This window comes from Dermacentor albipictus, unplaced genomic scaffold, assembly GCF_038994185.2.
Source record: "Dermacentor albipictus isolate Rhodes 1998 colony unplaced genomic scaffold, USDA_Dalb.pri_finalv2 scaffold_48, whole genome shotgun sequence".
Lineage (NCBI taxonomy): Eukaryota > Metazoa > Arthropoda > Arachnida > Ixodida > Ixodidae > Dermacentor > Dermacentor albipictus.
The window spans coordinates 738,219-762,296 of NW_027225602.1; the positions used below are offsets into that span (position 1 = coordinate 738,219).

The window sequence follows — 24,078 nt, forward strand, 5'->3', positions numbered from 1 at the left end:
ACGGGCAGTTCATGTGATCTAAGCATGCTTCATGCCCGCAATTATTTATCCTGTCACCCTACCCCGTTAGGCTACTCTTGTTTATCTCTACCATTCTGAAGCTCAAACACAGTGCCGCAATGCCCTTTATTAGGCGCTTTAAGAGAGAGGAAGGCACTGTAATAAAGGGTAGTTTCCCAAGTAACTCTCCATTGCAGAATCGCCGAGAAGTGCTGCTGAAGTGACAATTACATTGCAAGTGTCGCGCTGCCCTCCTGCCATCCATAAGACATTAGACAGCATAAGACAGTTTAACGGGGGCGTCGCTTACCATACGCTTACTCAGATTTGACTTGTTCATACATTATTGAATTGCCGCTGATTTCGCATTTCTGTAAGCGCGTCCCTCCCACGCCAACAGTTTGGCTGCAAAGGCTCAATGGGCTCGGCATCAGAGCGCGGACAGCGCCTTGTCCTGCTGGTTCTTCCTTCCAGTACCGCAATAAGCGTTGTGCGAACACTAGCGTTCTCACTGCTGAACTGTGTGCAAGTTTTAAGGATGCACTGGTCTGAACGGCCGATAAACGTTGAGCTAAAAAGGTATACGGTTCATCTAAACCATGACAAAACTGGAATCATGCGATCGATGGATGCCGCACTGTGTAAGCCTGATGGGGATGAAGCCACAGTGTGGCGAAGAGTACCAACGGCCTATATGGCGCGACTGTGGCTAACATAATTGCGGCAACGAGTACGATGGTTTGAGAGTGCCACTGCAGCAAAAGTTTAGTACCAGCCAAATTGCGTCACTACTGAGTATGAAATAAACTAAAAAAATTGAATTGTGCGGTTTCGCGTGCCAAAACCACGATCTGATTATGAGGCAGCATGTAGTGGGGGATTTCGGGTTAATTTTGACCACCTGGGGTTCTTGAAATCTAAGGGCACATTCGCACCGGCGACTTGAGGAGGTCGCGCGACCATTTGCGACTCGCAATCAAAAAGCGACCGAAGGCGACTGATGTTCACGCCGGCAAGCCCGGCTGAGCGCGACCCGCAAGTCGCAATCCCGGAGATTATCGTTCTAGCCCTTACAAAAATGACTTTAGACTGTCTATAGAAAGTCTATAGACTTCTTATAGACGACCTTTCCTTTCTATAGATTTGGACTTTTGTTGATACAAAGTGTGTAGACTGTCTATAGACGAAAGTCGATAAAGTTTCTATTTATTTTTGTCTATACGCAGTCTATAGACGGTCCATAGAAAAAAGTCGATAAGGTGTTTGCTCTTTTTTGCCTACTTCCCCTCTATGGACTACCTATAGACGAAAGTCGATACAGCTTCTATCTATTTTTGTCCATACTTTGTCTATAGACTTTCTATAGACGAAAGTCGATAAGGTTTCTATTTCTTTTGTCTACTCGTAGTCTATAGACAGTTTATAGAAAAAAGTCGATAAGGAGTTTGTTCCTTTATTGTATCCTTCCCCTCTATGGACTACCTATAGACGAAAGTGGATTACGGTCTCTATCTATTTTTGTCTATACTTTGTCTATAAAATTAAATTAAATTATGGGGTTTTACGTGCCAAAACCACTTTCTGATTATGAGGCACGCCGTAGTGGAGGATTCCGGAAATTTCGACCACCTGGGGTTCTTTAACGTGCACCTTAATCTAAGTACACCGGTGTTTTCGCATTTCGCCCCCATCGAAATGCGGCCGCCGTGGCCGGGATTCGATCCCGCGACCTCGTGCTCAGCAGCCTAACACCATAGCCACTGAGCAACCCTTATGAAAATGAACCATGAGTTTCTGTAGAGGACGTCATGTGTTCCTAAGGTGACATCAGACATGCATAAGAAATGCATCGTCTAATGTTTTTTGGCATCACAAGTACATCAGAGACTCAAATGACAATGCACCTTAAGATTTCTGATGAGAGGAGTATACAGCTTTTTTGTGTTATTGCTAATGTCAAAGTACATCACGTATGATTGTGTACGATGCCATGTCGTGAAAAATTCTTTGTAGTAATGCAATAGCATTAAATGGCTCATGAGCCGGAAAATCCGGCATTGTCGGCCTGGGCACTCGATGTACAAAGAGGTTACAAACTCCCAACCTTTCATGGGAGTTAAACCCACTACCTTTGGCGGTAATTAAGGCTACGAACCCACGACCTTTGGTGTTGATTAAGATACCGTTAATTAAGACAGTTATTGAAGATATAGTTAATTAATGCACTCGAACGCACGTATCAAACTTAGTGGAAGTCGAAGCATGTTAATTAATCTGTTAATTAATGTGCACCTGATTATTATGTCGTTAATTAAGACACTCGTACCCACGACCTTTGGTGTTAATGAAGGCGCTGTTAATTAAGGCGTAGTTAAGATACAGTTATTTGAGGCACTCGAAACCACGACCTTTGTTAATGATGACGATGCTAATTAAGGCGCAGTTAATTACGACCTAGGAATTAAGTCACTCGAACTCATTTCCCTGTGTGGGAATCGAACCCACGAATATTGTTGTTAATCAAGGCGGTGTTAATTGAGCACAGTTAAGATACAGTTATTTGAGGCACTCGAACCCACGACTTTTGTTAATGATGATGGTGCTAATTATAGCACTGTTAATTAAGATCTAACAGTCAAGTCACTCGCACCCAGTACCTTGGGTGGGAATCGAACCCACGACCTTTGTTGTTAATGAAGGCGATGTTAATTAAGGTACTGTTAATTAATATAGTCACTTCAGGCACTCGATCCCACGGCCTTAGTTGGTAAAGTTTATGTTAATTAAGGCATATTCAATTAATATATTGTTAATGAAAACACTCGAACCCATGATCTTGTGTAGGAGTTGTGTCCACGAACGTTGTCGTTAATGAAGACGATGTTAAGTAAGGTACCGTTAATTAGGATACAGTTAATTAAGACACTCGGACCCTTGGCCTTTGCTGGGAGTGGTTTTGATTCATCGTTGGGGGCAGTCTAAGAGACAAAAATGAAGAAAACGATAGAGTAGAATGAAGAAAGCGTTTCCAGAGTACTCTGGAAACGCTTCCGATATATCAGGGCTAGGCACAAAACAACGACATCATTTTCTTTCCTTTTTAAAGAGCACTGTAAGATTGTGTTACCCCGATATCACATTTGGTAAACAGTGCCAAACTATAGCGTATGCCTTGTTCTGGGCAGTTTGATTACTCGGATGTGTTACTAGTCTTTAAGTGGCAAACCGACAATTCTGCAGATTGACATGATTATGACATGGAAAACTGCTCGTAAAAAATTATGGGGTTTTACGTGCCAAAACCACTTTCTGATTATGAGGCACGCCGTAGTGGAGGACTCCGGAAATTTCGACCACCTGGGGTTCTTAACGTGCACCTAAATCTAAGTACACGGGTGTTTTCGCATTTCGCCCCCATTCAAATGCGGCCGCCGAAGCCGGGATTCGATCCCGCGACCTCGAGCTCAGCAGCCCAACACGACCCTAGCCACTGAGCAACCACGACGGGGAAAAAACAAAAGAAAAAGAAAGTGCGCGTAAGCGGCAGCGTCTATTTGCTGGAACGCACTGCAGTACTTGGTTGCACGCACATCGTACGCCTGCGCACACTTCTGGCATATACCACATAAGACAAATGCACGCTGCCGAGACATGTGGGTTTTTCGAGGAATCTTCGTGGGTAGCACGATCAACACAGAAGGCACGAGCGACAGGAGTGCAACCCGCGCACGTTAAACACGCCAACACGAAAGCAAGATACGGACGACAGGGGTGTAAGCTGCGCCACACGAGCAGATTTGATGATTTCTGAATGACACTGTTGCAACGGGCACTAAAACATCGCACACTTCACATGTGTCGCTCGGAGATCGCGTCAACGATGTCTGAGGCTATATAGTTGATGTGATCGACAGCAGGAAGTTATTTAAATTGAAGTGACGGCGCAGGTAGCACGGGGAGCAGCGAAATGCGTAATTCACGGTTTTTATAAGAGGTAACTGAAGTGAAAATCGTTCGAATAGCGTCACCGCAACGGCTTTCTATAGGGTTAACATTTTCAGATCTCGAAGGCCATGCTTTTGCTGGCTGCAGATAGCCGAAGCGATTCAAATTGAAAATGCGTTATAGAATTTCTTTCTATGCCAAGCTATAGCTTACAATATAGACTTATCTTTGGTTCTCTTTGGCTTGCAACAGCTATGCGCAATTAGGCAGCCGCACAAATCCTCAGATGACGCTAGCCGAGACATTGGCTGGCCCCAACCGACCTGTTCGTGGCGCCATCTACCGTCCCGTTTCCTATCCAATCCAATCCAATCAGTCTGTCGCTCTGTTTTCGAGTCGGTCGGGTGTGCGAGCTGCAACGATGTGCTTGTTAGATCGTGTGTTTTTGTGTTTGCTGTAACCAAATGTGACTTAGTTCGCGTGCGCATAAGCGCCACAGACAGCTTGTGTCTCGCTGCAAACTCGCCGTGTGCGTGGCGCGCCAGCGAAATGTGGACCAACGATGTTCATGCTGTGGAGTGCGTTCCCTTTGTCTCTGGTTGTCGTGGAAAGTTGGGTGGACGTCGCGAAGAAATAATGCGTCTTGTTAGCGTGCCACTGCTCGTCCACTATGCACCGGTATGTCTGCTGGGAGTAGCATCGAAGCACTGGCAACTTGGAGGGCGCTTTTCGACTGCGTCGGGCCGTTCAAAACGTGAGTAACCGTGCTTGCTAACTACACTCGTGTTGTGCGTGCTTCTCGTGTGGGCATAGGGTGCCTTGCGAACGTAGGAAAGAGAACTCCCACGACAACAGTGAAACCTATGCCGATGCTTGCTGGGTGTCAGAGTTTAGTTGCGCGAATTAATTGCCATAATGCAGAATTGAAAATCTTGATAAGCGTTTTCTTCTGATGAGAAAGATTACGTTCAGAAATAGTCGTGTTCATCATGTGCGCTTGTGCGTGAGCTCCCGTTTTTCTGCTGAAGTCGCATGATAACGACTCATCTACCTTTTGACCGATTCTCACTGCTATGACGTTTCCTCGCTTATAAATGATTCGACGTTGTAGATAATGTCTGCTTACAAGGTTTTCGATTTACGAGCAGTATTGGGGAAAAAAATGTAAGCAATCACAGCGTGCTACTAGTACAGGTTTGTTTTGAAGGGGTGTTGCCATAACTTCGACGTAAGTAAACATTACAAGGGATAGTTACTTAAAGTTATAAAAGAAACTCTAGAATCGTTATGTAAACAAACATTCATGTAATGCGCTGCTGCTCCTGCGTGTGAAATTTTGCCTTGTTGAAGGGGTCCCTGTTATCGTGACATTCATCAGTAACTTTGACTTTGTGCTCTGTTGCCACCCTGCACCAGTGCAGGCATTGTTTTCATGACTGTTTTTACATGCTCCTTGCATGTGTTCACTATGTGATAGTCTTACTGTGCCACAGCTATAAGGTAACACAGAATTCTCTTTGTAGTGGTGAAGCCGTGACCCACAACAGTGTCCACATAACCCGTGGCCATGGCTGCAGCAACACGGCGTGTAATCTGGATGGATATGTCAGGTATGCTTTAAGTGTACGTGTTCACAAAAGTAGGATCTCGGTATCATTAGTGCATAAGTGTATCGACATATTACTTAATACATCTTGCTAAATAGGCTAAATATTTCTGCAACATCATTCCACTTGCAGCTTATTTGTGTTTGTAGATATTATGCACACATTATCTTGTTCTGTTAAAACTACATGTCACATGTCCTGACGTTTAGTATTTTTCTCGCATCAAATGCTTGGCTGCAAGTCCATTTTATTTCTGCCTATTACACAGTACGTTTCTTTTTATCTTGGTTTAATTTCTTTGGAACTGTTTCTTATGCTGTAGCCCATATTTCCCTGTTTTCCTTTCTGCTTATGATACACACATGTGCTGTTTTTGTCCATGTAAGAATTCGAAGTGTAGTGTGCCATATATGTCACAGGTCTAAGCACGCAGTGTGCCTACCATTGTTTAACATTGATATTTACAATCATGTCTGTCTTGTTCTCAGAATAACTGTCACTGGCAAATACACATTTGATGAACTAGAATTTCTTGAAATGAAATAGGAAGGCCAGTATTCATTGTGCTGCAGTTACTTAAGTAGTGAGGTGTTTTCTGGTAAGCTTTCTATTTTTTCTCTCACTTTCTTCGTATTCTTTTCTTTGCAAGCTGCCCTTATTCATGCTGGTAGGCATTGTAGCAGTTGTCAGTGTGTTTACTGCAGCAATGTCACAGCTAGTTTGCACACACTACAGGATGCCAACAGATACCCATCACTGTTTTTGTGCATTTCTGAGAACCGGCTGTGTTCACTCGGCGAAACTTGTAGTGTCCATTTGAATTTACCAATCAGTTCATGTAACATTTCAGGACAAAATTTATGCAGTGAGAGAAGGGAGACTATGCAACATGACCTTGGCTAACAACTGACTGTTTAAGTTGTTCGAAGGACTAACAAAAATAGCACTGGATGTGCACTTGTTTTGTGCACCAGTTAATTTGAGAGGGATGGCAGAAGTTATAATTCAAAGGAATAAAATCATGGTAAATGGTGTCTGCATAAAAAGAAGTAAATAGGCACAGACTAATTTCTATTCCTTGTAATCTACAAAGGATGCCTTTCTTCATGCATTGATAATGGGGGCTGGCTCACACTTATTGTTATTTATGTGGTGCGCCTGACTGATTTCTCTTGCCAATTTTCAGCCATGGGTGAAAACAGATAAACAATTCTAATCTGGCCTGAAGCCCCATTGCAGATATGTGTGGCCAAGTCGGACGAGCATACTGGTCTTTTGAATGAAATATGGTGATCTCACAGGTACATATTTAGGCACCAGCCAGTCTGCGCTATGTACATTTGACCACATGTGAAAGGAATACAGCACAGTGCCTCTGACACGCACTGGAAAAATTTGGTGCTACCTTTAACCAAGCAAGCCTCGCTTGCCTCCTTGCATTTCTCGATTCAATTTTCAATTCAATCAGTTCATGTAACTTTTCAGGACAAAATTTGCGCAGCGAGGGAAGGGAGACCATACAACATGACTGTTGTGCATATGCTGCCTAATTTATTTTTGCTGAAAATGTACGTACATTGCACTCCACAAGTGAATTGACAAAGGCACCCAGGCATTGGAGGCTTGCTTAGTTAAAAATACCCAAAATTTGTCTCGTATCTTTCAGGGTTAATGTAGGCTACTCTTTTGATCACGTGCATATTTGGTCCAATGTACATCGGGCACGCTGACTAGCCGGTGCCTCAGCATGCGCCTAGGAGAGCACCATAATTCACTCAAAGGAACAGTGTGCTCGTCTTATTTGACCATGCATTGACACGACAAGCTGTGCACTGAATTTAGCTTGTTTATCTGTTTCGTTCGCCTATGGCAGCCGACTGATACAACAAAATCAGTGAAGAATACCACAGCCAAAAATGGGACGTGTGTCAGTCGACGCTCATTATGATTGCATGACAAAGAGGAATACTCTCTAATGACGTAGCATAGCAACCACCATGCTTATTTATTAAATTATTTTTATGCAAGCTTGTTTTTCATGCTTCTACGCATTTGTTTTTCAACTTGTGCCCTCCCTCTGAAAGCAGTGCTCGGGTGTAAATGATAAAAAAACCCAGACATGGTGTGGTGCATTTCTTGAGTGGGATATATGCCATCATTCAGGAGGCCAACACATGCATGACATAGTAGGCTTGGAATGTATGAGAACTGTGCCCGTAGCTGATGCAAATATTCTATAACGACTGGCACTTGGATGTCTCTGGGATGCATTGGGTTGCCCATACACAAACACTCCTACGCTCATTTCCATGCCAAGTAATTAGTGAGAATTTCTCATTCACGCTAGCAATCCACAGACACTGCTGTCCTTTGTCAAGTGGAAACCGATATAGCTGAAGTAGTTCACGACATGTACACACGCCACAGCTGACCCATGTTGCACATTTGTTCAGCCAAGAGCAATTTCTGCTTACTGCAGTTACTGCTGCACCCAAAGGCCACACAGTGATTCCTCAACTTTGTGTGAACCGACACCACATAAATTTTTCGCAGAACTAGCTATAACGTCTCCAGACCGTTCTGCAGCAAGTGATACAGCGTGTATTTCTGTGGTTGATTGCCAAGTTTTGTTAATTATCTGTCCTTTCTACCATGCAGGGTACACATGCACTTCAATATGACGACACTCCACCTCAAGAACAGCCTCTCCTCAGTGATAAGTAGCGAGATTAAATGAAAGGGAGATATCACATCCGTAACCAGGCTGATACTGTGTTTTCCTTTCATTTAACCTCCTTCTGCATTTAAGGAAGCATTGATGTGCCCAATAAATGTTTTTGTTAAATTTCTTTCGTTGAGTAATGTCTAACATGCAGCATATGTAGGGCCCATGTACATGTCAGAAGTGCTGCATCTTCACTGGACATACATGAATACAGGCTGCATATATATAGCACCAAAGATAGTCACGCACAGGTAACATACTTAAATAAGGTCTGACTGCCATTGGGACACATGAGAAAATGTTACCACACGTGGTGGCCAATTTTGTTATAGGAGTAATACGAGCACCGGCAGTCTAATGTATAGGCTCATTAGAGATTCGCTAGGAAGACGTGAGAAAGTCACAAGAAAACTGCCTTGGAGCGCACATCAGGAAGACATTTCATGCTCACAAGAAAAGCACTCGTCAAGAGTTCTACAGAAAGACGGTGGCCAATATGTTATAGAATGACATCAGGAATACATCAGAAAATTCCAAAGAAACTCATCAGAAAGTCTAATGGCTGTGATGTCAAAACACGTCAGACTTTCATGTGAAACTCATCTCATATTTTCATAAGGGAACCACGGCGGGTATACTTTGTCTATAGACTTTCTATAGAGGAAAGTCGATAAGGTTTCTATTTCTTTTTGTCTACTCGCAGTCTATAGACAGTCTATAGAAAAAAGTCGATAAGGTGTTTTTTTTGTATCCTTCTCCTCTATGGACTACCTATAGATGAAAGTGGGTACGGTCTCTATCTATTTTTGTCCATACTTTGTCTACAGACTTTCTAAAGACGAAAGTCGATAAGGTTTCTATTTGTTTTCGTCTACTCGTAGATTATGGACGGTCTATAGGAAAAAGTCGATAAGGTGTTTGTTTCTTTTCTGTCTACTTCCCCTCTATGGACTACCTATAGACGAAAGTGGGTACATGTCTCTGTCTATTTTTGTCCATATACTCTGTCTATAGACTTTCTATAGACGAAAGTCAATAAGGTTTTTATTTTTTTTTGTCTACGCGCATTCTATAGACGGTCTATAGAAAAAATTCCGTAAAGTGTTTGTTTCTTTTTTGTCTGCTTCCCCTCTATATGGACTACCTATAAACGAAAGCCGATACAGTCTCTATTTATTTTTGTCCATACTCTGTCTATAGACTCTCTATATTAGACAGTTAATAATAATAGTCGGCTAAGGTTTCTATTTCTTTTTCTCTCCTGGTGTATTGAATGTCTATATAAGAAAGTCGATAATATGTAATGCCGAGTTCCCATACTCCCCGCCCTCTGCGAAGGCGATGATATGGCACTGGTTCATGCGCGACCAGCACCGCGTGCAACCTCGGCGCGGCGGGCAAACCGTGCAGACTGATAGTCGTCATTTGGTGCAGCTGCACCGAAGGAGGATTGCGGCGGAACAGGCAACGTCCGAGTCGCAAAGGTCTTCCAGGCACCCGAAGGCCCTAAACCTGGCTGCTTCCCGGACGTACACTTCGCGAGACCAGCTGGTGAAGGTCAGATGGTGATGATGTGGCAAAGGTAGTGAATAAGTCGCGAAAGCCGGCAGACCAGGTGGTGAATTCACCACCTGGTCTGCCTCTGAGTTGTCGTGGTATTGCATGTCTATAGATTAACAATAGACAAACATCGTTAATCTGGGCCCAACCCGTGTACGCTGTAACCAAGCGCAGGTACCCGTGGATAATACGTAGCTGCGTTTTATATAAGCCACTGAAGTTGTATACTGCTCAGATTGCTGTAGAGCCTATTTGTAGACATTAGTATACACATAGTGTATACCTCCGCATTTGTTGACCACATGATATGATCTACATAGTCGGTCTCGGCAATCCCAAGACAGTCTTCACAGTTGTCGCATCACTTTTGCGGCAGTAGAATAAAGAAAGCAAAACGCCGATCCAATTGTTATAATTGTTGTTATGAACGCCAGCTTCAGCTACAAGTGGATTCCAAACAGGCATCGAGCTAACAGCAAGGACACTCGTAATGTTTGTAGCTGACAACGCGGACTTTGTGAATGTGCGATGAACCGATGTCGCGCATGTGGTGTTCGCGTTTTGTGTCGTCCGATTCTCGGGTACTTTTCACATTTTCTTCATACCTCGGCTGCGTCACTAACATAGGGCGGTTTTTTGTTGACTGATATCCTGCACTATAAACCCATCAAAGTTTCTCATTCACTTAAAATAGGTGCCAAATCATCAGAGCCCACCCAGTATTTCGCCGGCGGTATGCCTGGGCAGCCACGCATATGAGTACCTCAATGCTGTACTGATTGCTTTGACCTATCACCGGAACAGAAAATTAGCACTAACATACGTGCGGGCATCACACTTGGTGGTACGCTTGAAGATATGCTACATGTACGCTGTATTACTAATCGACGCTGGCAATAATGCGTCTGAAACGTTTGAAGGGCCCTGTAATGGCTTTTACAAACAGCGCATTCAAGTTAGCGTTCCAGTCTCATACGATAGCCCACAGCGTTTGTTATAGAACCTGCCAGCGCATTTCCTTCGTCCACGAAAAAAGATGAATAATGGTGATAAAGATGAATAAGCCACCCGTTCCGGCGCGCATGGCGCGCAGAGGGAGAGCGAAAAAAAAATGAAGGAGAAAAAGGCGCTCACACTCCTCCGAGCGCGCGCGTCCTCGCGCGCGGAGCTCCTGCGCATGTTCGGAGATCTTGCGCATGCGCGGCGGTGCGCCATCTCAACGAGTGCGCCGGGCACGTAAGCGGTTGTACTGGTTGTACCGGTGTGCGGTGTCCGCCTGAACGTTGGTGTCTGTGTATGCGTGTCATCTTTGTGGCATCACACGTCAACTACACTGAACGGTAAGCTTTAGCAAAGATGTTTTGCGTCAATAGCTCATGATTATGTGAGCGCATTTGGTAGCGCGAAGCGGCTGCATGTAGCGCAGGCGACTCGGGTATAGTGTCGGTTTGTCGTTGACATGGTTTCATAACGCGCTCTTGTTCTCGCTTCTACTATACGGAATGTTTTACGGCGAGCGGTCGCTCGGGCATGTTGATTTTCGCATAATAGTTTAGGTGCGTAAAGAAGGAAGCCACACCATGTTTTAACTTGATATTGAGCTAACACTAAGCGGATTGTGTATGTTGGGCAGCCAGTGTGGTAGATCTCATTTCGTGGCGCTTGATCCGGCCGCGATGAATGCTGCGCCGCATGTGTAGTGAAATTCTCGTGACACGCTTTACGTATATATCTCGAAATTGTGCTAGCGTCAAGAATGTTCTGACAGACACGTATAGTTAAATACCTGCTAACGTACTCGGATGAAAGGCCGTGTTTGCGGGGCATGCATCAGCAGTGTGTGCACTGCCGTTTTCGCATTGGTTAAAGGTAGCAGTACTTTTAAGGTTTCTGGCAACCAATCTAAATAATTTTGGGAAGTTACCGCAAGCAAAACTCGAGACTTGAAGAAATGTCAAGCGAAAATCTCTAGATTCACCCAATCTGTTTATATGCAACCACAAACGCTTTTGGAGCATGAAACCTGCGATAAGCTCAGTCACTCGCAGCTTCGCAACTTAGCAAAAAAAATTGGAGCACAATAAATTAGTCGCTCCGGGAAGCACCTTTACACGTTTCAGACTGAAGGCATTGCGTTTGACGGTAGTTGGAAGATTTGTTTTTTGTCTCTTTTTTAAACAGTTTAGCAGCAGAAGTTATCTTTCGAGCTATATGAAAAGCGTTAAGCGCCTTTCGATGCTTCGGGGTTATGCAGTTTACGTGCTCTTAATCTCTAGGCAGCTGCTGGCGCAGATTCGCATTGTGCCAGTCGTGCACGGTATGAAGCCCTTGTCGTGCGCAATAAGTGTTCCGGTTTTCATTACTGTTGCATGTAGTGCCGTCGTCTTGGACAGACTGCATACTATATGCGCTGTACAAAAGAAAAAAGAGCCAGATTATCAATTTGGTGGTCTTTTCTTAGTAGATAACGCACAGATTATTCAAATAATTCAGTGGACATTGCATTTGTTCTACCCTTATTAACACACCTAAGATATAGTAATATGTTTTAGTTGATAAGTGACCTGATCAGTACGCCCCCATTCATGTGCATTCTACTGAAAGTGTGGCAAATGTATTCATCTCGAAGTATGAGAAAAGAGACAATGCAGACTGTTCTAAGCGGAAATAAATTGCAAATGTTAACGTGATTGTTCAAAACTGCAGTCAGTATGCTGAGCATGTTCGATCGGCACGGGCACATTGCATTAACAGCTGAAAAATGTGCACAGTCCAGCAGGGTATCTTTGTTTCAACAATTATTATTATAGAAATCGTTTGGGATTCTCACATTTCTTTTAATTTTGTAAGTACACTGCGTGTTACATGAACCTGTCTTGAAACGAAACGTACCGTTGCTAACACCGGCGACCATTATGGTTGTCTAACTGCTTATCATACTATAATATAACGAAACATCATAATGGTACTGATTAATATTGCCATGTAGTCTTTAGTCATAGGTAAACAAAGTTAACTAGAGGCATAAGTGGTGAGAGCAAATTATATAGAAAACTACAATTGAACCGTAAAAATAACTCATTGTATAGTTTTCCCTCACATTGTTGCATTTGTTTTACGCGTGGCTCTGTGTCTTCCGTGCTGTACTCGTGTGGCCATCAATTACGAACTTGCCGAAGCCCTTGTCAGCTTTATTAAACAAGGGATTCAAGTCAGTTGCATCTAATCCTACATGTTAAGTGACTGACGTGTTATTCGTTTTATCTAAATATTATGGACTGGCACTACTTGGCAATTATTAAACCATAGTATATTTTATTGCACTTAAGCTGCAGGCGTCATAGATAGCCAGAAAAATTTCATGAAAACAGCCAGGAAAGGCTTGGAAAAATATCGGGAAACTTTAAATTGCCCACACAGGTATGCTGTCTTGTTACATGTCAAAGTTTCCAGAAAGTCTCTGTGTTAAATATATTTTTAAAACGTTTCACTTCATAAAAGTTGAAGGAAATTGGTTCTATTTATTGAAAAATAAGAAAGTCAAGCAGGCTGACAAGGCATTTCTTACTCAGTATGTTTTTTTTGCGTTAACTAAACGTCCTGAACCTCGATAGCCTAGAAAAAATTTTCATCTTTCAAAGCACCTTAATTAATTTACTGTGATAGAATTCATTCGAACTATACTATCAGTTCTGTTTCCTAGGAGGTGCATATCTGTCGTGCCATGACACAAAGTGCTCGTGTGGTATTTAGAGTGCTCATGTGGTATACCTAACTTGGAAACCTGTTAGCATGCCCAAGAGGCCTCATTACCTGCAAGAAATTAAGGTACCATATCAATACAATCAACCCATCTGCCATCTGTTGAAGTTATGGCTAATGACTCATTCATTTAAAAGTATGAGAAATACATTTCAATGTGTACTAAGCAAAATAAATTACAATCTTAGGCATGATACTGGGAATATTCCAGTCACGTCTTCTGAAAACATCCCTCTGCACGGGCATACTTAACTACCAGCCAAAAAAACTGTACAGACAGCCCAACTGGGTAACGTTTCCGCAATAAATATAGGGACCATTTGGGATAAGTACATTAATGCATCATATATGAACTTGTCATAAAAGGGAACATACTGTTGCTGACACGAGCAGCAGTTGTGACTGTTTAATTGTTCACCATACCATGAATAAAACATTGCATAAAGGTACTGATTTGTATTGACAAGCAGCCATTAGTCATAGTTAAACCGCATTAAGTATTGACTTAGATGGTTTGAGTAAATATATTCAGCTGCTTAATGAACATACAAAGAATACACATCTGTTATTTTTGCCTCATATTGCTGCATGTACTTATTTGCAGCATACACCTGCAGCACCTTTGGGACTAATGACACAAAGGTCAAGGCCAGCCTGGCGACCATGCTTGCCAAGGAGTAGTGTAAATATTTAATCTGTTTCCATAATAGCATAAGACAAGAATTTAAGGAATTCATGTATTATATCGCGCAATAAAAACGGTTAATGCATTGCCAGTGCATTTGTTTTATTTTTTGCACTGTATGATTCAGCACTATATAAATTCTTTCTGTTTATGCAACATATATGAAAGTACAGCTTGTTCAGGAGCTTTATTAATCTACTAAGTGCAGATGAAAAGGAACAGGTGCGCATGCATAATATCTGCATTCCATGCATTTCTATGCATTTCATATCTATAAAATGAAATGAAATACATTCAAAACGTTTTGCTACCGCATGTAATGAAAAATGTAAACTAACTTGTAGATAGCCGCTATGGAGTTATGGCCTTATACACTCTTTGTAGACTTGTCTATAAAATGTCTGTCTCTATAGAGTGTCTACAAATTAATGAAAATGCATGTTTGTTGGAAAGTGTATGCAGAATGTCATAGAAAAAAGTGTATTGGATTATAAAGTTCTGTTTTTATAGACTAGTCCATAAAAAAGTGTATGGCCATAAGTCTATAGACGGTCTATAGACAGTCTATAGACTTAGACTTCTTATAGACTAGTCTATAAAAAGTGTATGGCCATAAGTCTATCGAAAGTCTATAGACAATCTATAGACTCAGACTTTTTATAGACTAGTCTATAAAAAGTGTAAGGCCATAAGTCCACAGACAGTCTATAGACAGTGTATAGACAGTCTATAGACTCAGACGTTTTATAGACCAGTCTATAAAAAGGGTGCGGCCATAAATCTATAGACTGTCTGTAGACCAGTCTAAAGAAATGTCTATAGGCAGTCTATAGACTTCATAGACAAATGTCTATGGACTGTCTATGGACTTTCTATAAAAGTTTTTGTAAGGGCTCAGCGAGAACTCTCGGAATCTACGCGGAATTTGAATGCGACGCCGGAGGAGGCCGGATGTAGACACACAAAAGATCACTTCCGATGCGCCGCTGATTGGTTTATCAGTTTTGCGACCACGGTCGCGCGACTGAAAAATCGCGCAGAGAGCGACTCGCCCAAAATGGTCGCTTTTCGAGAAAGGCGACCGTTTGCGACCATTTGCGACTGGTCGCGCGACCTCCTCAAGTCGCCGGTGGGAATGTGCCCTAAGTACACCGGTATTTTTCACTTCATCCTCATCGAAACGCGGCCTCCGCGGCCAGGATTTGATCCCGCGATCTCGTGCTTAGCAGCGCAACACCAAAGCCACTAAGTCACCACGGCGGGTATGAAATAATTTATGCGAGCAATAAAATTGCTACAAAGCATCATTGTGGTTTGTCAATATTGTTGTTGTTGAAGAGGTGCATCACGAGGTTACTCATTTAGACTCATAAATGAGCTCGGATAACTCCCTTTCCGAAAAGGACCCTTACCAAAATAGAGATTCTCCTTTGTCGTAAGTCATCGCGCGCGTACACCTTTCCGATGGATGTCTCTTAGACCAAAGGCCCTTGGAGTGCCCATGTGGCATACAAAAAGTTAAGCAAACGTCTCAGCATGTTCTTCTCTCCTTTCCCGCGAGTTGTGACAATGCGAAGATAGCACCTTGCTTTTCGGCGTTTGCAAATCGATTCAGAACTGTAGTTTATTGTACAGAAGGCGTTTCACCATCACTCCTTCCCTTTGAAACGCAAAAGCTTGAAATTAGCTAACGATGCCGTCGGCGCCGTGGACTAAACTCTGTTTTGCGCAACACTGATGTTTCATTTTTTCAGTGATGTTATCACTTGTGCTTATCCGAGCTAAAGGGCATCATGAAGCAGCCTGGGCCGTTCAAGAGTATGCATACAGTTAGCCGATCACAGAAATGTCGTAGAATCCGCCGCCGTACGGAAGCCTTTGTGTAGTGTGGCTACAAATTTTACCATTTTCGCTTGCACTTGTGACCTTGTCGGCCGACAAAAATGCATCAGTACTGCCAGCGTTGTGTAGGCACGCTCTGCTGACTAACAATGCGTCCACATCCTACCTTGTATTGTCTCGTTTAAGATTATTACTCAAAACGCCTAGTACTCGGCACAACGTGCGAACATGTGGCGTCCTGAAGTGATTATACGGGAGACTAAAAATAGTCAATTCCAAGTTGATTCTTCTGCTAGATGCACTTTATCCATGCTCACAAAAGGGCTTTCCGGTATGCATTTATCTCATCAAAAGTGAACAACAAAACAAAACATTTCACATGAAATGGTTTTCAATGAAGAAATACATTTGCGGCCTGCATGTATTTCCATGACCGTACTCAACTATTCCCCGACGATCTCAAACACATGGTTACATTCATGTGAAGAAAGCAGACGCATGCTTTCACAGTCATTTTGTTTTGGTAATAGACGATGTAACGGAACTGAAAAGAAAGAAAAAAAAAGAATCGTTTTGCCTTCAGAATATAGTGATGATTGGGCGTTGTGATGATTGGGCGTAGTAAGAAAGATCAGCACCGTGGAACGAAAAAAATTTAGTGATGTTTTAGGACAAGGAATGGTTGCAAATAATATAATTCAGCTTCATCGGGTTGTTGCCGTCGGGAAAGTTGGTTCAGAAGTGAAGACGCATAGATACTTAGGGTGGTTACAAAATCTGTGGTTCGAGAATTTTGCGTGAATACCAGCATCAGAAAACTAGCGTCAACTTAAAACAGGTATAGTGCAAAAAATACACGGATATCACGCACTGTATAGAGGAAGAGAGGTGGGGAGAGATAGCTATTTATTGCAAACACAGTGTGATTAGCCAGCGTATTTTCGCCTACATACTACTCAGCAGGGAACCGGACTGCAGGACTCCTGCTTAAGCGATGCTTCCGTTAGTGTTTTCGACGACGCTATGCTTGTTCAGAGTTGATCTACAAGAAGAGCAAACAACGTGATTGACTACGTTTTGAGCGCGAAACGCCTCGCTCAACATAGACCTGTGGCCCTGCCGACACTGCAGATCGGGACCAGGGTCCATTGCACGCACTACGCACTCCACCTAAACGAACTCTTCCCCGGTGGAGCATTTCTCAAAGCACTTGTTTGCACCTGTAGGCGCCATGCTCCGGTTCCGCCGCGACCTCCAGCTGCCTAATCCAGGCGTATAGACTTCACCCCACTTCGGATTTTGGAAGCAAGTGGGCACTCGCACCCTAAACCATCCAATCTGCGTTAAAAAATACCTGTACTGTTCGCGCGCATCTGGAGGACATCACTTTCTTTTTTCTCTAAAAATAAAAACAACTCAATCGAGGATTGGCGGAGAAAAACGCGGTTCAACAACAACAAAGTTATATTACTTAATGCAAAAGCACCTCCACCTTTTCTTCATTTTTCTTGTTCCACCTTATAATGAATTTCTGTAGCAGAATAACGTCTTGAATCACGCGCACGCGAGTCTACGAAGACGACTTTAAGAGCAAAGTCTTCCAATTGCCGTTTTGCATTAAGCAACAAACCTTCATTGGTGTTGAGCGGCATTTCTATAGATAAGCAAGCCCTCCAAGCAGAGTTATTCTTTGAGAAAAAGGAGAATCCTCGAATGCCCCACAAGCACTCGTGGTTTTTCGCGTCGGTTACCTCAGTTCCTAACCAGTTGAGGACGCATTACAATATACTTCCCAGCAGCTTCTCTGTCTTCGCACAGAAAGACGGAGCTAGGAATGCGGAAAGACAACCTTGTCCTGCCTCTCTCTGATGAATGCTTCGCAGCACGCCTCCTCACGCGTACCGAAGTATTTCGTCGTGGATGGAATACGAAGGAAAAATGGACGGTCGATTCGACACGCACGCTGGATTTATTAGTCGTGACGCGCAAAAAACTGTGTCTATCGGGCGCAGAGGGCAAGCCGCAAGCTGCTAATTCCTGACGCACGCTTTGCGACAGGCCTCGAGTGAAGCGAACTGGTTGGACCCGATGAGGCAGCGGCGCGACTTCAGCGTGCGCCGGGACGCGTTGACGCAGCGAGCGCCACCGCGCGCCTGCATGTCGGCGAAATAAGGGTGTCTCAGCTGGCGAGGCGAGCACGCCTCAGCTGGAGGCGTCTCGTCGCACTCCGGCTCCGTGCGGAGCACGCAGCGCCCGCGACACTCTCCGAAGCTGCGGAACACGCCCCCGCGACCCATGGACAAGCAGGCGCCCTGCGGGAAGCTCCCCGCGACGCAGTTCTTGCCGTCGAAGTACCACGGCACGTCGAGCACGTCTTGCCTGCGTAATACGGGGTGGGAAAGGCACGAGTGAGGTGCATATAATAGGGGTAGCAGTGCTTTATTAAGACAGAAAAATGTACGTGCCCATAAAGTACTTGCTTTAGGGCAGATCATACGTTTACATGAAAGCACGTGCACACAATACGTATGTACATTAGGAATGCAAGGCACATATATGGTACCTGATGGATCTCTCGCAAGAATATCAGAACAATTTCAATAACTTTTTGTTTCGCTTTGCCTTATATATACTGCGATAGCAGCCATGCGGACGCGCGTAGGTATCGACGGTGCCTACCCGGCTCGCGCGTGGCGAACCTTGTCTTCAAACGCGTGACAGACGCGCAGTGCTTGTGGCTTCCGTGCAGTACTTCCGTGCAGTAGTACATGTCGTCCCTGCGTACCGGCTAAACCCCATGAGCACGATTTTGTGCGCGACAGCGACGAGCGACGGCTTCGAGCGACGGATCGGGCCGTCGCGTGAACAGATCGCTCGGTGTTGTCGCGCGATTGCTCGCTTCTACAAATCTAGAATTCGTCGCTCGTCGTCCGGAAGTGCTATGAGCCAGTAGCCAGTAGCGCGAAGCCGGAACTGGATGTACATAACTCAAGTATTTCCGATTGTCGCACGGAACGAGCAAACGATTGAATTTTTATACATGCAAAGATAAGAACCTACTGGAAGACCTTCAGAAATATCTTATGCTGCTTTTTACAGTAAAACACATCAACTTAAGTTAATAAAGCACTCGTCACGCAGATTTCGGTGCCTATATTGCTGCCCTCATACCGGCAACACTGGAGAGACGTCGCTCGAAGTCGTCGCTCGCATGGGGTACGACTTGTAGGCGACGAGCGAACGCGTCAGTCATCTCCATCGCGTCGCTTGTCGCTGTCGCGTGCAAGATCGCTTGCATGGGGTTTATACTTAATGGTATGTTACCGTCCGGGAAGTTTCAGCGCACGGTGAACATTGCTATCGTTGTCAAGGCTTGGGTTTTCATGTGAAACTCCTACTTTTTGTTGTTTTTTTTAGCGCAGTTCATGGGCACACGTTCCTGAGCTGATCGTCGGCGTCCCTCGGCGTAACCGAGTGAACGAGCACAGCGAATGTTGAAAGAGCGAAAGCGGAGCGCGGCGGAGGGTGAAAGACAGCGATGGCGAAGAGAGCGCTCGAAGGAAAGCGGAGGAGAAGGATACGGCTAAAGCGTGAGATGAAAAGCGTAGTGCCGCGCAAGACGGGCTCGGCGGCGACGACCCCTACGAGATGGTGCCAGAGTAGCCCGTCGTCATCTGTTCACCGATGACGGCGCACTCCACCGATATCATGTATGGAAACAAAGCGCTGCATAAGCAAAGTCTGTCTATGGCGGATGCTATGAAAACGCCCACGCGTCACCAACGCGCTGCCTCTAGCGCATACCCAGGAATTCTGGACATGCGTTTAGTTTCTTTTTTCGCCACCACGTGGCGTATCAACCTTAAAGATTTGAAATTCGCGCCATGACGTATGCAATGACGCACAATTAAAGAAAACAATAAAAAGAAGCACACCCTGAGACTGTTGCTTCCCCTCAGCACTTGGAAACGAGCGCGCTTATGTATCAGCGTTATCTTGAAGACAACCTGCCACTTGCTCGACTTGCAATGAATCCACGATTTTCTAGACACATTATGCAAACTAGAAGTGAGGCGTGCAGACAGGACACAAGAGTAGAGAAGTGGACAACACGAACGCCGTTACACAAGAGTAGGGAAGTGGACAACATTACACAAGAGTAGAGAAGTGGACAACAACTTCTAGTTTGCATAATGAATCCTTACCAACTAGCTCAGCTTTCTGTCGTTCTTTCTAGACACCTTGCCAGACAGCTCGTCGACATTCCGGGTGAGATGTCTAGCCGAGATAACAGCTCCCGCAAACCTTGCGTTGGGCTCCCTTTCTTTGTTGTTTTTTTGTTTATTTGTGCACAACTGCGGCCGCGGGCTTCGTTATAGTCAGCGTTATTTTTCTTGTGTTTTCTAACAACCAGTGTGATTCAATAAGAGGAAGCTTTAGCTCGGGCCCTTCTTCGATGCCGGCTGCTCAAATACATGTAAAACGAATAAATGATTTTATGAGAAAATCGCTCAACCGATATGAATGAGAATTGTTGCATTCAAGAGAGAACGTTAGATCACAGTGATCGCTGCAATAATAATTTTGATCTAGGCCATGGCATTACTGACAAGAATTATCGGAAATCGGCTAATTTGAAAAAGAAGTACGAAATTTACAAATCCGTTAGCGCGGATGAAAACTGATATCGCGTCCCTCTAAACTGCATCCCTTGGAGCATTTCAATCGCACAAATTCGATGTATGAATTTATAAATTATGTGAAGTTACAATGTCTGTTAAATTTTGCGAATACCATATTCAGGAGTTGGTGGTGTATTTCAGGGTGGCATATGATATATCATTTTTGTCTGCATTAAATGAAATATTAGGTGCAGTTTAGCGAATTCCGACATCATCTTTAGTTGCTGAGGTACAGAGTCGTATACTTCGAGTATTGTTTCTTGAGATTTCGCATTTTTTTTAATTTAGAAAACTGGAAGCTAAACAAAAATTTGGGTTTCTGAAATCTAAATTTAACTGTCTCTTTTAAGTTCAACATAACTCATGAATTGCGGTGCAGTGGTCGTAAGAAGAAAGGATTGATGATTTCCCAGGTAGGAGCTAAAGCTTCCCGTTAAGTTAGGTTTAGACTAACACTTTTCTATTAGTCTAAACTTGTATTTGTAGAGAAGAAGCAAGACGAGTAGCGCATACACATTGTGGCGGCCGCAGTTCGATGGGGGCGAAATGCGAAGACACACGTCTACTTAGATTTAGGTGTACGTTAAGGACGCCCAGGTGGTCTAAATTTTCTAGATTCCCCAACTACGCCATGCCTCATAATCAGATCATGGTCTTGTCACATATAACCGCATATTTTTCTTTATTTACAGAATGTACAGTTTTTTACAGTAATTGACAAAGCAGGCTAGTCATTAAACCGTTCACTTCTTCAGACCTAAGCTCGTGCTCTTGTTCCTCAGCTTTGTGCAGAGCTGCGTAACATATTTCCACTTGGCATGGAAGCGCCGTCCCGCTGCTTTTTAGGCAGAAAAGGACTGGTAGCGTTTTAGGCGGCCGACCTGAACGACGTCATAGGAAGTCTGGATGAAGCGAGTAGTAGGTGTGACCGAAGACATATCGTAGGTTACGTAAGTTACCTGACAGAGGAGCCGGTAAGCGCCGGAGTAGCGGGATATAAGTTTTTCCGAGAGGCCGAAACAGCGGGTGGGAAATCGAAGAGGGACAAGATCCCCGAGATTATAATCGGCGTCCCGGTGACTACTGTCGCAAATGCTGTTACTCTTGTTCTGAGAAGCACAAAGGCGACGGTGAGCAACTTGGCGTGTTTCTTGGGCTCGAGTAATGACATCGCTTCTATACTAAGACACGGGCTCTTGAGGGGTAGGCAGTATTGTATTAAAAAGCAATACTGAATCTCGGCCGCACAATAAATGAAACGGCGAGTAACGTGCAGTGTCGTGGCGTGATGAATTGTACGCTAATATGACAAACGGGCGAGCAGTATCGCAGTCACGATGGTCATCAGAAACATATATGAAGAGCATGTCTGTTATTATTCGATGAAGCCGCTCCGTAAGATCATTGGTGTGCGGATGACATGCATTAGTAAATTTGTGCTTGGGAGAATAAGGACGTAATAAGGAATGTGACTCGAGCAGCTGGTCGCGCAGCAATGTATATATATATATGTGTATGTGTGTGTGTATGCGTGTGTCTGTGTGTGTATGTGTATGTATGTATGTATGCATGTATGTATGTGTATTTGTGTATGTATGTGTGTATGTGTGTGCGTATGTGTGTGTGTGTGCGTGTTTGAAGAACTACGTAGAGTGGGAATAGACACGAAGAAATATACACCTTATTGACTCTCGTCTATAGACAGTCTAAAGACGAAGAATGAACAACACCAAAGAGAGGCTGTATCGACTTTTTTCTATAGACTGTCTATAGACTGCGAGTAGACAAAAAGAAATAGAATTCTTATCGACATTCGTCTATAGAAAGTCTATAGACAAATACAGAGAAAAATAAATAGAGGCTGTATAGACTTTCGTCTATATGTAGTGTATAGAGAGGAAGTAGACAAAAAAGGAAGGAAAACCGTATCAATTTTTTTCTATAGACTGTCTATAGACTACGAATAGACAAAACGAAATAAAAATCTTATCGACTTTTGTCTATAGAAAGTCTATAGACAAATTACAGAGAAAAATAAATAGAGGCAGTATCGACTTTGGTCTATAGGTGTCTGTTGTGGGAAAGCAGACAAAAAAGAAACGAACACCATATCGACTTTTTTCTATACACTGTCTATAGACTGCGCATAGACAAAAAGAAATAGAAACTTTATCGACTTTTGTCTATAGACAGTCTATTGACTTTGTATCAACAAAAGTCCAAATCTATAGATTCTGTAGAATCTATAGAAAGGCAAGGCCGTCTATAAAAAGTCTATAGACTTTCTACAGACAGTCTATGGTCATTTTTGTCAGGTTTAGCAGCCCAACACCACACACACTAAGCAAGCACGGCGCGGATATAGAGTTTACTTGAATCTTATTTATATCCACAGAAACAAGATTGAATGGCACTGCCTTTATACCATTATCACTTTCTGAAAGCGAAACCGACGCTTAAAGAAAAAAAAATATATACTAGAAGCCATTCCACTCTGTGGAGATGGATGACCAGTTAAGCTGTAGCACATCAGACAGGATTAGACAAGGGGTCATGTATTTATTTTCACCATTTGGTAATGGTAGTGACGATAGCCTTGTGGTTACTGTGATATATGCGGGTTGGCCGGGTTACAACCTTAGACAGAATCTTGGCCAAAGTAGAATCTATGCACGACCGTTGCTACTTAATTGAGTTGCTTCGATTGATCTAGCACTTCAAACCAAATTCTTGTTGCACAAGCCCAGTGAAACATTTCTTTTCTGGTTTTGAAATGCCCACATTGAAGCCTCCAATGGTGATCACAAGGGTAGTGTCATCGCGGCTAACCAATGCAAAGTGCGTGGTCATGAACTTCTTAATACCACAGTTGGGTGTGCCTGAATATATATAGACAGTGGATATCAAAATTCCGTCTTTCGTTTGTACAATACACACAACTCCACAGTCGGTGCCCCTCTCCTCTTAAGAGTTAAGGTTGTATGGTAGTATACATACATTTCCTCTCCTGCATATATGGCAATGCCTTCTGCGCGTGAAGCCATGTGCGATTCCAGCATACCCATCGACGGGAAACAATGCATCTTCATTATTATTATTATTATTGGCGGAGCACTCGAAGCCTGCTTCACCTCCGCCGCATGACAGTCCGATACTCCGCAACCTCAGGGATCGGCCGGCATTTTTGCTCCCTGACACAACAAATGCATTTCGGGCCAAAGGTACATAGCTTCGCTGTGTACGCGCCTGGGCAGTTAGTATTGCCGCCCT

At 43.7% G+C, this 24,078-nt stretch overlaps 2 long non-coding RNA genes across 2 annotated transcripts; both read left to right on the forward strand.

Moving 5' to 3' along the window:
• Positions 1-4,327: 4,327 nt before the first annotated feature.
• Positions 4,328-8,395, forward strand: LOC139052977 (uncharacterized). Its single transcript, XR_011510152.1, has 3 exons — positions 4,328-4,699; positions 5,469-5,555; positions 8,211-8,395. It is a non-coding gene; the product is annotated as an uncharacterized lncRNA (long non-coding RNA).
• A 2,672-nt stretch (positions 8,396-11,067) lies between these two features.
• Positions 11,068-14,370, forward strand: LOC139052966 (uncharacterized). Its single transcript, XR_011510146.1, has 2 exons — positions 11,068-11,177; positions 14,204-14,370. It is a non-coding gene; the product is annotated as an uncharacterized lncRNA (long non-coding RNA).
• Positions 14,371-24,078: the final 9,708 nt, after the last annotated feature.